Raw genomic sequence first — 13,117 nt, forward strand, 5'->3', positions numbered from 1 at the left:
AATGGCCCTTTGGCACTGTCTTAGTAATTCCAACCACCACCACCCCACCACCACCTACCCAGTCTTAAATACTTTGTGTGGCCAGATGCTCACAACTCACAACTTTTAGTCTGCAGTGAATTCTCATTTCACTCTAAATCATATATGTTTGGCTTTGGGTCCCCTCATTTACAAACAGAGACCATTCCCATCTCCTACAATTGTGAGGCTTTGCTGTGAAAAAACATTATGCTCTGCTTTACAGCCATCTTCTCATTTAATCCTGAAAATAACTCTGTCAAAGAGATATTATTACCAACATTTTCCAAATAAGGAAACCAAGATGAGACATGTTAAGTAACTTGCCCAAGGTCCCTGTTCAACAAGTGAGGGAGGGGGGCATACACAGGTTTGTCTGCTGATAGAGCTCCTCCTAACCAGTTATGGCACTTCATTCTAAAGACAGGAATGATAGTGTTTGCAAATTGTTCTATTTATTAATTCTGCTATAGCACAGTTAATAAATAGCCTTGCAGGTGACATTGTTGGTGTTGAGTCATTTGGGTCTCAGCTCGAATCTCTTTGCACATTCTCTTCCCTCTTCCTGGAAGACTCTCCTGCCATATTTTCTTGGTTTGGCTCCTCAGCTCATCACTCAGGTTAAAAAGCCCCTTTTCCCCACCCTCAGCCTCTCTCATTGTCCACTACCTTATCATTTATTTTCTTCATAGCACTTATCACCATTCAAACTTCTATTTGCTTGCATGTTTATTTTTTATCTTCTTCCACTAGACTGTAGAAGCTTGCATCTTTTCTTTTCTGCTAGATCCCCATCATCTTGACCTAGGCCTGGCACACAGTGGTTGATCAGTAGATGCCTGTTGAGTGAGATGTCACCTCTCAGAGAGGCCCTCCCTCATGGGCAAGTCTAAAAGTAATTGCACATCTCCAGGTTGCCTTTTCATATCACCCTGTTTTGTTTTCTTCATCCTGATTCCCAACTAGGGGAGCAATCCATCGGGCATGGTTTGTGCTACACTTTGGACTCTGCTGTCCTTTCTTTGTCAGCAAGAAGATAAGGTGGCTGTTTGTGGGGAGTTGAGAGATTTTTTAGACTTGACTAATATTGTAGCTTTCCCTGAAGAACACAGGGCAGTGCAGGAAGGGGCTGAGTTTGGCTTGCTGGGGAAAGGCTGGTGGGATCACAGCTTGAATGCAGAACCTGGGCTTGGGAGGGAAGGAACTAACATCTGGTGCGGAGGTTAAGTGGATATATTTAAAGAGAGAAATAACCTGCCCTTAATCACAGAGACTTTACTGCAAATTCTCTCTTAATTGCTGCTTAACTATGAACAGGGCCATGGGGAGCTCCAATAGTTAGAGTATTGGAAGAGAATGAGGATCGAGCAAAGGAAACAGAGGAGGAGTGGCCTGTGACGCGGCAGAAAAACCAGGAGAATGTGGTTCCATAAGCTTCAGGGAGAGAAGAGTTTTTAGAAGGAGGTCATGGTCGGCTGGACCAAATGCTGAGAGGTTAAGCAGAATGAAGACTGTCCTAGTTTGCTAATGCTGGAGAATGCAAAACATCAGAGATGGATAGGCTTTTATAAAACGGGGGTTTATTTCACTACACAGTTACAGTCTTAAGGCCACAAAGCGTCCAAGGTAACACCTCAGCAATCGGGTACCTTCACCGGAGATGGCCAATGGCGTCCGGAAAACCTTTGCTAGCTAGGAAGGCAGCTGGCGTCTGCTCCAAAGCTCCGGCCTCAAAACGGCTTTCTCCCAGGACGTTCCTCTCTAGCAAGCTTGCTCCTCTTCAAAACATCACTCCCAGCTGCACTCAGTGAGTTCCCTCTCTCTGAGTCAGCTCATTTATATAGCTCCACTGATCAAGGCCCACCCTGAATGGGCGGGGCCACGCCTCCATGGGAACATCTCATCAGAATCATTATACACAGCTGGGTGGGGCACATTCCAAGCAAATCCAACCAGCACCAAAAATGTCTGCCCCACACAAGACCACAAAGATAATGGCATTTGGGGGACACAATACACTCAAACCGGCACATTCCACCCCCTGGACCCCAAAATGACATTATCTTTCCAAATACAAAATATATTCATTCCATCACAATATCACAAAAACTTAAATCATTTCAGTAACAAAAGTTAAGTACAAAATCCCATCAAAATCAGTTTAGGCTTGGTCAGTCCTAAGGCATAATTTCCCTCTAGCTGTGGATCTGTGAACTTAGAACAAATTATGTGCTCCCAATATACAAAGGAGAGACATTCATAGGATAAACATTTCCATTGCCATAAGGAGAAACAATAAGGAAAACAGGGTTAACAGGAACAAAACAGTTCCTAAACCCACAGGACAAACTCCCTTAGATTTCAAAGTCTGAGAGTCATTAACAGAACGATGTTGCATCCTTGGGGCTTGAGAGAGCGGGAGTCTAACCCTTCCTAAGGGCCTTTGTGGCAGCCCTTTTCTCTCCAAATGCTTGGATGAGTGCTCCAACATTTCCACACATTGGGGAGACCACCTTCTCGGCCCCACCCTCCTCAAACATCGGGGCAGCTCCCGGATTCCCTTCCATCTCCGGGGCACACGCTCAACCCCTTCAGAACAGTGGGGTGGCAGCCAGGCTCTCCCCAATTTCCTGGAAGTGTGCTCCACCCTCTTTGGGACCTGAGGTGGCAAAACTCTTTCAGAGCATTGAGGCGGAAAGCCCGCCCTCAACCTCCAGGGCAAACTCACCCTTTCCATGCATGTGGGCTGCTCCGCTCTCCCAGCCCGAGACCTCCTGACTCCAGACCTCAACCTCCATGGCTCTGTCTTTGAAAAGATTTTTCCTTTAATTTTTTCCTTGTCTGTCTCCTCCAGTCCAGACTGGCAATGGCTCTGTCTATAAAGATCTCGCAAAAATTCTGTTGGCTTTGCATGAAGCACACAGGGTTCAAAGCCATTAGACAATAGGACTTTCCACAAATCCTTTCTGCTTAACTCCTTTTCCAATCTTGGCTTGTACTGAAATGGCGGCTGGGTTCCATGTTTGGTTACATCCTCATGTTGGGCTGTAGCTTCTGGGATTCCACCCCCTGGAAGCCTGTAATTTTCCAAGCCATCAACTTCTGGTTTCTTTGAACCCAAGAGTTCAGTTCTAAGTTTATCTCTCTCTGCTCACATTTTACTATAAGCTGCAAGGAGAAGCCAGGATATGTCCTCCACACGTAGTCTGGAGATCTCCTCAGCTAAGTATTCCAGGTTGTTGCTTCCAGATTCTTCCTTCCATCTGACACGAGGACTCAATTTTGCCAAATTTTGTGCCACTTTAAAACAAGGATCACCTTTCTTCCAGTTTGCAACAACACATTCATCATTTCTGCTCAAGTCCTCATCGGAAGTATCTTTAGAGTCCATATTTCCACAAACAGTCTCTTTAAAGCAGTTTTGGCCTTTTCTATCAAGCTCCTCACAACTCTTCCAGAAACTCCCCCTTATCCATTTAAAAAGCCGTTCCAACATGTTTGGTATTTGCAAACTCAGCAGCAAAAGCACCCCACTCCTGGTACCAAAATCTGTCCTAGTTTGCTAATGCTGGAGAATGCAAAACATCAGAGATGGATAGGCTTTTATAAAATGGGGGTTTATTTCACTACACAGTTACAGTCTTAAGGCCACAAAGCATCCAAGGTAACACCTCAGCAATCGGGTACCTTCACCGGAGATGGCCAATGGCGTCCGGAAAACCTCTGCTAGCTAGGAAGGCAGCTGGAGTCTGCTCCAAAGCTCTGGCCTCAAAACGGCTTTCTCCCAGGACGTTCCTCTCTAGCAAGCTTGCTCCTCTTCAAAACATCACTCCCAGCTGCACTCAGTGAGTTCCCTCTCTCTGAGTCAGCTCATTTATATAGCTCCACTGATCAAGGCCTACCCTGAATGGGCGGGGCCATGCCTCCATGGGAATATCTCATCAGAATCATTATACACAGCTTGGTGGGGCACATTCCAAGCAAATCCAACCAGCACCAAAAATGTCTGCCCCACACAAGACCACAAAGATAATGGCATCTGGGGGACACAATACAGTCAAACCGGCACAAAGACAAAGAAAGAACCACAGAAATAGAATCTGGCACAGGTAAGGTCTATATGGGGAGGATGAGGTTGAGGAAGATAGGTTGAGGAAGATTTGCTGTCTCAGCAGGTAGGCATGGAGCGTGTGGAAGAGGCATTGCCCCTGGCTGCATCTTTCTACTTATTTCTTCTGTTGGCTGATGGAATTTTCTGTCTTTTCTTCAGACTAGCTTTTCTTTTTTCTTTTAGATGCAATTTTATTGAGATATATTGATATACCAGATAATCATCCAAAGTGCACAATCAATGGTTCATAGTATCATCATATTGTACATTGATCACCGCAACCAATATTTGAACATTTTCATTACTCCAAAAAAAAAAAATGAAAATAAAAATAAAAGAGTACCCAAAAACATACCATACCCCTTATCCCCCCTATTATTTATTTATTTTTTGTCTTTATTTTCTTACTCATCTGTCTACACACTGGTTAAAGGGAGTATCAGTTTCAAGGATTTCACAATTACAGAGTCACACCATAAAAGCTATATAGTCATACAATCATCTTCAAGAATCAAGACTACTGGATTACAGTTCAACAGTTTCAGATAGTTCCTTCTAGCTATTCCAGTACACTAAAAACTAAGAAGGGGTATCTATATAATACATCAGAATAATTAAATATGTCCACATTTTCCCCAGTCCCTCAAGGGGGCTTTGCAAATACTTTTTTGTTCTCTACCCAAATTACTCTGGGATATATTGGGGCATCACACTAACCTGTACACACCAACCAGATCTCACTCCCTGTTCAAGTTTGCATGTAATTACGGTGTTCTAATAAACTGACCATACAAGTTAAATTAGATAGTGTGTTATAGAAAATATACATTTTGCACCAAACAAACATCTCTTCCTTTGGTCTCACACAGAACTTGAAGTTTTAAAACACCAGCAGTATTGTCCTTTACCTTTAGTCCTAACCAGATCAGCTTCATTCATATCTTTAATTGAAGTCTGATCTCTTTTTCAGCTTTTTTAACAGCTGCTCTATGGGGTAATACTGACTTTCATAGCTGCAGAACTTTAGCTCTGACTCTCAGGTGTCACACAGATACCCAAACCCAGGGACTGACCCGGTTGTACACATAGAGCTCATCATCTTAGAATTTAGAAATAACCATTACTACTCAGGAATAGATGTGACTGGTCTAAGAGCTTACAATCTAGGAAGCTTTTCAATAAGCCTTCCCTTGGTAACCTATGCTCTCAAATTCAATTCTCAGAGTTTGTACATTATAATAGTCCATATTATTGAGGCATTATAACATTATAACATCAGGCTTATCTCTCTCAATACACTGTTCAGACTAGCTTTGATGCTGGTGCTGCACAGAGGGGTCTGGAAGCTGCCTGCCAATTATTTCCCATATCAAGATGAGCTATGAATGAGGTTGTCATAAATGTGGACATTTGTTAGAACTGATGAAAGCACATTTTTGTAATTGTACTATTAATTAAAGTCCATGGTTTAATTTAGGATTCACTGTGTAGTGTAGTGTAGTTCCATGGATTTTTAAAAAAACTTCTTCTATTACCATATATACAATCAAATATGTATTTCAGTGCTATTAATTGCATTCACAATATTGTGCCACTATCCCTACCATCCATTATTAAAATATTTCCATCATCACAAATAGGCACCCTGGACATTTGAAGCCTTGACTTCCCATTCCCTATCACCACTCCATCCCTTGGTAACCTACATTCTAGACTCTGACTCTATGAGTTTATGTCATAGGAATCTTATGTAGCTGATTTCATCATGCTATAACCAATTTCCTTCTTGGATACTGAGTCACTTCATTCCTCTCCTACATGCTTCTTATCCCTGGATTGTTATGAATGAAACCTCCTCAGGGGCTTTGTCAACCTGAAACCTTTTCTGACATTTCATGGGACATCTTGTACATCTTGTATATACGTCTCTGAAGTCAATCATACCTGGGTTCGAATCCTGGCCTCATCACTTGCTGACTGTAATGTTGGCTATTTTGCATAACACATCTATATTTCAAATTACTCATCAATGAAACTGAGATGAACTTTACAACCCACCCCAACAGGTTGTTTTGAAAAGTAACTGAGACAACCTTTACAGTGTCTAGCACACGGCAACTGTCGAATAAATGACAGCAGCTGTAGCTGCAGCTACAAAAAAATCTATACTATATTCAAAGAAAATGCTTGTACTGTCCTAAACAACAAAAAACAAAAAATAAAAAACTGAACCTGGATGCTCTGGGATTGGCATCCTTCCCTAATTACTGCTCTACTAATTACTTCAGCTCCACATTACCCACCCACCCTGCAAGTGATGGGAGAGTCTCCCTCCATTGCTAATGTTAGATGATCCGGTCTTGATTTTATTAAGGAGGCTACTGGGTTTCCCGTAGAAAAGTAAATGGGAAACTTAGATTTGGTGAATCCCAGAGTTTTCTTTCGCCCAGCTGAAAAAGGCATTTCTTCCTCCTAATCACAGCTCTAGTTGCATTCAGGAGGGACAAATTAGACCTAAGGACGTTGTTCTCAGGCATTCACTACATTCTGAACCACATGTGCCATGGAATGCTGGGCAAAATCAAGGCCTTTTGTCTTGTTATTAGCTGGTCTTGTGCATCCCAGAGAAATCTTGGAACCCCGAGTTCACAGCTTTGCTGGAGATTGTCAGCTGGAATAAGATGTTCAAATGATGAACACAAAGAAGAAAACATCCCTTTAAGGTAAAAATAGACATAGCTACTAGATCAAGTTGCAAACGAATAGGAGTGGCAGGATTTTTTATTTCTCTCTCCCTGGTGAAAATCACTGTTTAGTGTACATAGCTTAAATAGGATTTAATTCACAATTAGGTGGCTGGAAAGGTGGTCTCAACTTCCCATCTACAGACGGGTTTTGGATTCCCCTACGGTGAGTCCAAATAGCATCATCTGGAATAATATAGGGTAATATAAGGTGCCCAGGATCTATATTTCAGTTAACTTATATTTTCTTCCCACCATCTTGACTCTGCCTCTGTGGGGCACAAGCCTCTCCTGGCTCCTGCCTTACTACATTGGCCAAATATGTGAGCTGAACTAAGTCTGTCAGGAACCTTGTCTCCATCTGTCCATTTGCTGCAAGTGGACCACTCAAGCATTGACAGAACTTGAGTTGGTATAGAAGATCTGACTTTAACCAAAACTTCTGTTTAAGTTTTTTTGGGGACCTCAGTTTACTGCCTTTTCAGATTTCCATCTCGCAAATCAATACTTTGATTATTATATTCTTCTAAGGATAAAGCACATGAGAAAAAAGAAAAGCTTTGAGTTATTAGTAATCAAGATAGCATATAAGTATGAATTATTTGCTACATATTGTTATCTTTACCTGGTCATACTTTCCACTCAAGTGTGTTTCTTTGGATGAATGAAAGAATAGTGCAAAATTCTTTTTTTTTCCTGAAACTTCGGAAGTCAAAATGCAAGAGAAAGAGAAATTAAAGTAGATAATGATCCTACCATCGAAGAAAATAAGTTTTATTCTGCAGGATGGATGGCATGAGCCAACTCTTCTGGCAGTAAAACATTTCGCAGTGTTTAGCTAATATGGGAATCTTGAAGTATAGTGTTGACAGGTAAGGACATTGAAAAAAATAGTAACTTTTCATTTTTGTAAAACCATGATTTGATTTTAAAGTCATTGTCTTGTAGGAGTCAGTGTGTTCATTTAATTAATAGGTGGTATGATAATAGAAAATCTAATTCTATTCCATTTTTTAAAAGTAATGTGCATATGGCCTAGAGACAATATCTGAAATATACTCATTCACGCTCAGTAGAGTCTTCTCCTTTTCCTTAATGGCTTTAAAGACAAAAAATCAAATATAGTCACATTTCAGTTCTAAAGTAAAGAAACCTATTTTTTCTGAAATGCCCAAAGAGGCGGACATCGGAATGAAGTGGTGAAGTAGAAAGTCTAAGATGAGATGATGGCAGCAATGTGGCCAATTATTTCAGGAGGAATAGATAGAAAAAATATGAAGATGCCGCAAAGCAGATGCTAGTACACTCTCATTAGAAGCAGATGGGGATTACACTGTACCCCAAAGAAGATGTTCTACTTTATCATGATAATGTAAATAATGCAAACTGCATTAGTACATAAAGGGCTATTTCTTTACAGTGTCAAGAGTCAAGAAGAGGAGATTGCATTATGAACAGAAGCAATCTAGTCAACAAACCACAAGAAAAAGATGGGCAACTGCACCAAGGAAAGGTCAACTGTCCCAGGAGAAAGAGGTGCTAGTCTCATAGCACTCTCAGGGGGTTACACAGAGACTCACCTGGGCAGGACAGGGCAGCTTTTGCTTTAAAAACTTCTAAACTCTGATGATCCTGTCATTTGATGATTTTTATTTCCCCACATTTTTGCATCACAGGGGCCACTTGGTAAACTTTATTGACTGAGTGATTTATGTTGCTCCAATACTCAGGAAGAAAACAGATGCTCCTTCATCTTACAGTCAAGTTTAGTCTTCACTCAGTGGCAGGTGAATTGTTTTCCAAGGATAGCTGCTTCCGTGATTCTGATGATGGGGGAATACAGGCACTGGCAGCTGGACAGGTAGTACGTGGCTGGAGTTAAGAAGCCTCCACAGAGAAACAGAGGGCTCTCAACTCTTGTCCTAGTTTCTGAGGGCTGCTGTAGCAGTGTACCAGGAACTGGATGGCATAAACAACAGTAATTGATTCTCTCACAGTTCTGAAATCAAGGTGTGGGCAGGGCCATGCTCCGTATGAAACCTGATGAATCCTTCCTTGCCTCCCCTAGCTTCTGGTGTTTGGTGTTAATCTTTTGCTTTCCTTGGCTTATAGACCCATCACTCCCACTTTGACCATCACATGCTGTGCCAGTTTGAATGTATTGTCTCCCCCAAGTGCCATTATCTTTGATGTAGTCTTGTGGGGCAGACGTTTTGGTGCTGATTAGATTTGCTTGGAATGTGCCCCACCCAGCTGTGGGTGATGACTCTGATGAGATATTCCCATGGAGGCATGGCCTCACCCATTCAGGGTGGGCCTTGATCAGTGGAGCCATATAAATGAGCTGCCTCAAAGAGAAGGAACTCAGTGCAGCTATGAGTGATGTTTTGAAGAGGAGCTACAGTCAAGAGGGACACTTTGAAGAAAGCACAGGAGCTGCAGATGAGAGACAGTTTTAAGACAGCTGTTGAAGGCAGACCCTTGCTCTGGAGAAGCTGAGAGAGGACAAATATCCCAAGTGCAACTAAGAGTAACATTTTTGAGGAACTGCATCCTGGAGAGGAACATCCTGGGAGAAAGCCATTTTGAAACCAGAACTTTGGAGCAGACGCCAGCCACATGCCGTCCCAGCTAACAGAGGTTTTCCGGACACCATTGGCCATCCTCCAGTGAAGGTACCCAATTGCTGATGTGTTACCTTGGACACTTTATGGCCTTGAGACTGTAACTGTGTAACCAAACAAACCCCTTTTTATAAAAGCCCATCCATTTCTGGTGTTTTGCATTGTGGCAGCATTAGCAAACTAGAACACATGCCATTCCCTCCCGTGTCTGTGCTGTCTCCTCTCCCCTTCTTTTAAGGACACATGTTGTATTGGATTAGGTCCCACTTTAATCCAATGTGGCCTCATTTCAACTGTCACTTCCTCAAAGACCCTATTTCCAAATAAGGTCACATTCACAGACCAGAGTTAGTCCTTGATCATAACCTTTTAGGGGACACAATTCAACCCATAACCCCTGGCTTCAGCAGCTGCAGATGGACCATTGCAAGCTGTTAGAAGCACATCTTGTTTTGGGAGTCACATAGGCAAAGCTGGACCCGAAGATCCTCTTACATGCATGTGTTGAGCAAGAGTGGGATAATTTCCCATCTGCGAATCTGCCCTAATGGATTCAGTCCAGAAGGGCGAAGGTGGTTTACCTTGGGTGCCTACCAGATGCTTTCCTTTCTTCCCGCTTTGGGGTTATAATCAAGGAGTTTGTTGGTAATAGGGAGCCTCCTAAGGACAATGTATCCAAGATGCCCAAAAAGCTATTTGGCCTCTTTAATGGGAAGGGTTTACTGGGAAGGATCTGCCTTTAGCCCTCTGACCCTATTTTCTGGTGATCACAGGGTGGCCTCTTCAACCAAAGAATTATGCACTATGATGTTATCCACAGTATTTTGCCAGTGGTCATTAAGGCTGTGGCTCCTCACGGCTGAACATCTTTCTGTCTAACTAAACAACCTCCACATTTGCATGCGGTAGAAGATTTGAGATTTTCAATGACCTGATCTCTACTCTTCCCTCCAGTTCTCAAATTCTGTGTCTACGCTTGTGACCAAAATGAAAATGACGTCCTTGTTGTTTGGGAATCATGATTAGGAATTAACCTAACCCAAAGTCTCAGTCTTCAATGACGGTAACAAACTCCCCACATTAAGTTGTCCTCTATCCCTGACAATTTTCCTTTTAATTAAAATGCAGACTGTTAGACAGAAGCTTGGGAACATACAGTTATGTTATTCACTCAACCATTTGTGTGCATGTGTGACCTATTTAGCTTTTAAAATCTTATTTAATGCCAAAAACTACATTAGAGAATTCAAACAAAAGCTCACAGGGAGTCCCGTAATGGGAGTGTTTTGATTATTCCAGTGATTAGCCCATTTCCTCTCTCTTTAGTAATTTCATTTTGAAAAGTATTCATTTTAAGAACAAGTGGATTTTTTAAATTGCTTTTCTAGTTTGCTGTGAAATTGGCAAGTGGCCAAGCATCTGTGTCACTGTAGTTACTACTATTAGTTAACATTTATCAAGCCTTTTCAGGTACTGTGGAAGCAATTCTCCTTGCCTACAAAGACAAGGCTAAGAAAGGCACAAGTGAGACTCAACTTTGTACAAAAATATGAATTATCACTCATGATTCAATCTTTTAGTCCAAAGTCCCAGAAATGGTATTTATGGATACAAGTTGGGAAAATACCAGGTACAGAATGGTTTGGACCTGTTCCCGGCTCTCTGCCTCTTCCTCTCATGACAAATATCCATTCATTCATTTCTGTATTTCTTTGTCATTAGCATTTCTTGAAATATATAGGTTGTGTGGGCTTCTACTGTAATCTTCTATTGTAATTTACTTGTGAACAATTCCACCTGTGCCCTCCTCTTTAGGTTGTCAGGTTTCTTTCTTGTTCTTTTACTTTTTGACACTTTAGCAATAAACAGTGGTGAGGATGTTTGATGTTACCACTGGAGCCCCTCTCACTTCTCCTCCATGCTTGGCCAAGGATGATTCCAAGAAGAAGGCTAAACAGCAAGCGAAGAGCCCTGGCCAGTGCTACCCTCTGGGCATAAGAATCCAGGAACAGCCTCACTTTGGTGGGCAAATGGTCCACTCAGCTGTTCTGCCTCAGACAGTGACATCTGGTGTCAGAAGGACATGCTCTACCACGGGCTGCCCACCTCCATGGTGAGGGAGGTACCAGAACATCTCTTAAAGCTGGGGAGCTACACATCCAGGTTCATCTGGGACAGAACAGGTCTACACCTGTTGTCCAGGAATGATTTTTAATTATTAACAGTATCAATGGATTGGATAATGAATCGAAAGGGCAGTCTAGGTAAAATGCCCTATTGTAGCTCTCCCATTTGTTGGTTGACCTAACACGTATCTTTTTAGCCTGTACCATCACTTTGGGGAAATGAGTTCAGGAAGATTATTCCTCATTGTGTAAAGTAATACTTACCTTTATCTGTGCTGAAATTATCCTTCAAGCACTGTGGGATCATTCCCAGCTCTAACCATGAGACTGGGTGAACAAGCTGGTTTTCATGCTTGTTTAGATTTTAGTCCTATCCACATCAGGCCTTTGTCCATCCAGATGGAAGCCCCTAATCTTAGAGTCTGTTCCCAGAGACCCCCTCCCTCTGATCGTTAGTTTTCCCTGTTAATCAGGCTGCGGTAGTCTTGGGAGGTGACTCATCTGGCTGTCTGAAAAGCAAGGCACAATGGCTCAGCCTTTCAGGGACTGATGAAAAGCCATCTGGTAGGTGTGGGGCTTTCCAGCTGTATTTTAATTTTTTTGAATTAAACATTTTTGACTGCGTAGAGAATAAAGGGCAGAGACCCTGCCTAGGTGGCCCAGAGTGAGCCCTCCATTTATGTTTGCAGAAAGAGGAAAGACAGAAGAAGAAAAAAGTAAAAAAAAAAAAAAAAAAAAAAAAAAAAAAAAAGGAAGAAAGGAAGGAAAAAAGAAAGATCAGTGGACACAATTAAGAAGCACTATTAATAAATTCAGAAACACTATTTGCAAGTAAAAAAAGAACTTTTTGTTGTTTTATATCCTGGGACTGAATGTGAAGGACCAAACATTTTAAGCATTTGTAAAAAATTCCCCAGAAGGATGTGTTTAAGTGGACACATCAATTTCTTGCCTTCCAAGACCAAGATTTTTATGGGGAAAAAAAAAAAAGGGGGCTCAACAGAAGTAGAAGAAAAAGGGAACATTTTTAATAGACTATCTTACCCTTGTGTTTTGTATTTCTGGTTCAGAAGGTAGATACAATTTAAAAAAAGAGGTACATGTGTCTTCTGTGTGCAAAATGGTTTGCTGGGCAATTGAAAATAGATAAGCTGGGTCTGATTTCAAGTCCTGTTATTTAAGATATTATGATTTGTTTTCCTGTGGCATATCAAGACAGTAAATTACAGCTCTTCTGCTGAATTTTAATTGTTTCTATTTGTCTCACATGCTAATAGTCATGAAAATCATTTGAACACTTCCTTGTCTTACCATTGCAAGAACTTTCCAATATTTAGGAAACCCAGTTCTTTCTCTTAAGAAAATTGTAATTCATTGGGGAGACAGCTTAGACATGACACATATATTCATTGTATATAAGATTTGGACCCCAAATCTATGTTGTTTGGACATAGACTAGGTTGAAGTTCAACTTTGACCCAAGAGCTTGCTAAA

Source organism: Choloepus didactylus, chromosome 7 (genome assembly GCF_015220235.1).
Source record: "Choloepus didactylus isolate mChoDid1 chromosome 7, mChoDid1.pri, whole genome shotgun sequence".
Taxonomy (NCBI): Eukaryota; Metazoa; Chordata; class Mammalia; order Pilosa; family Megalonychidae; genus Choloepus; species Choloepus didactylus.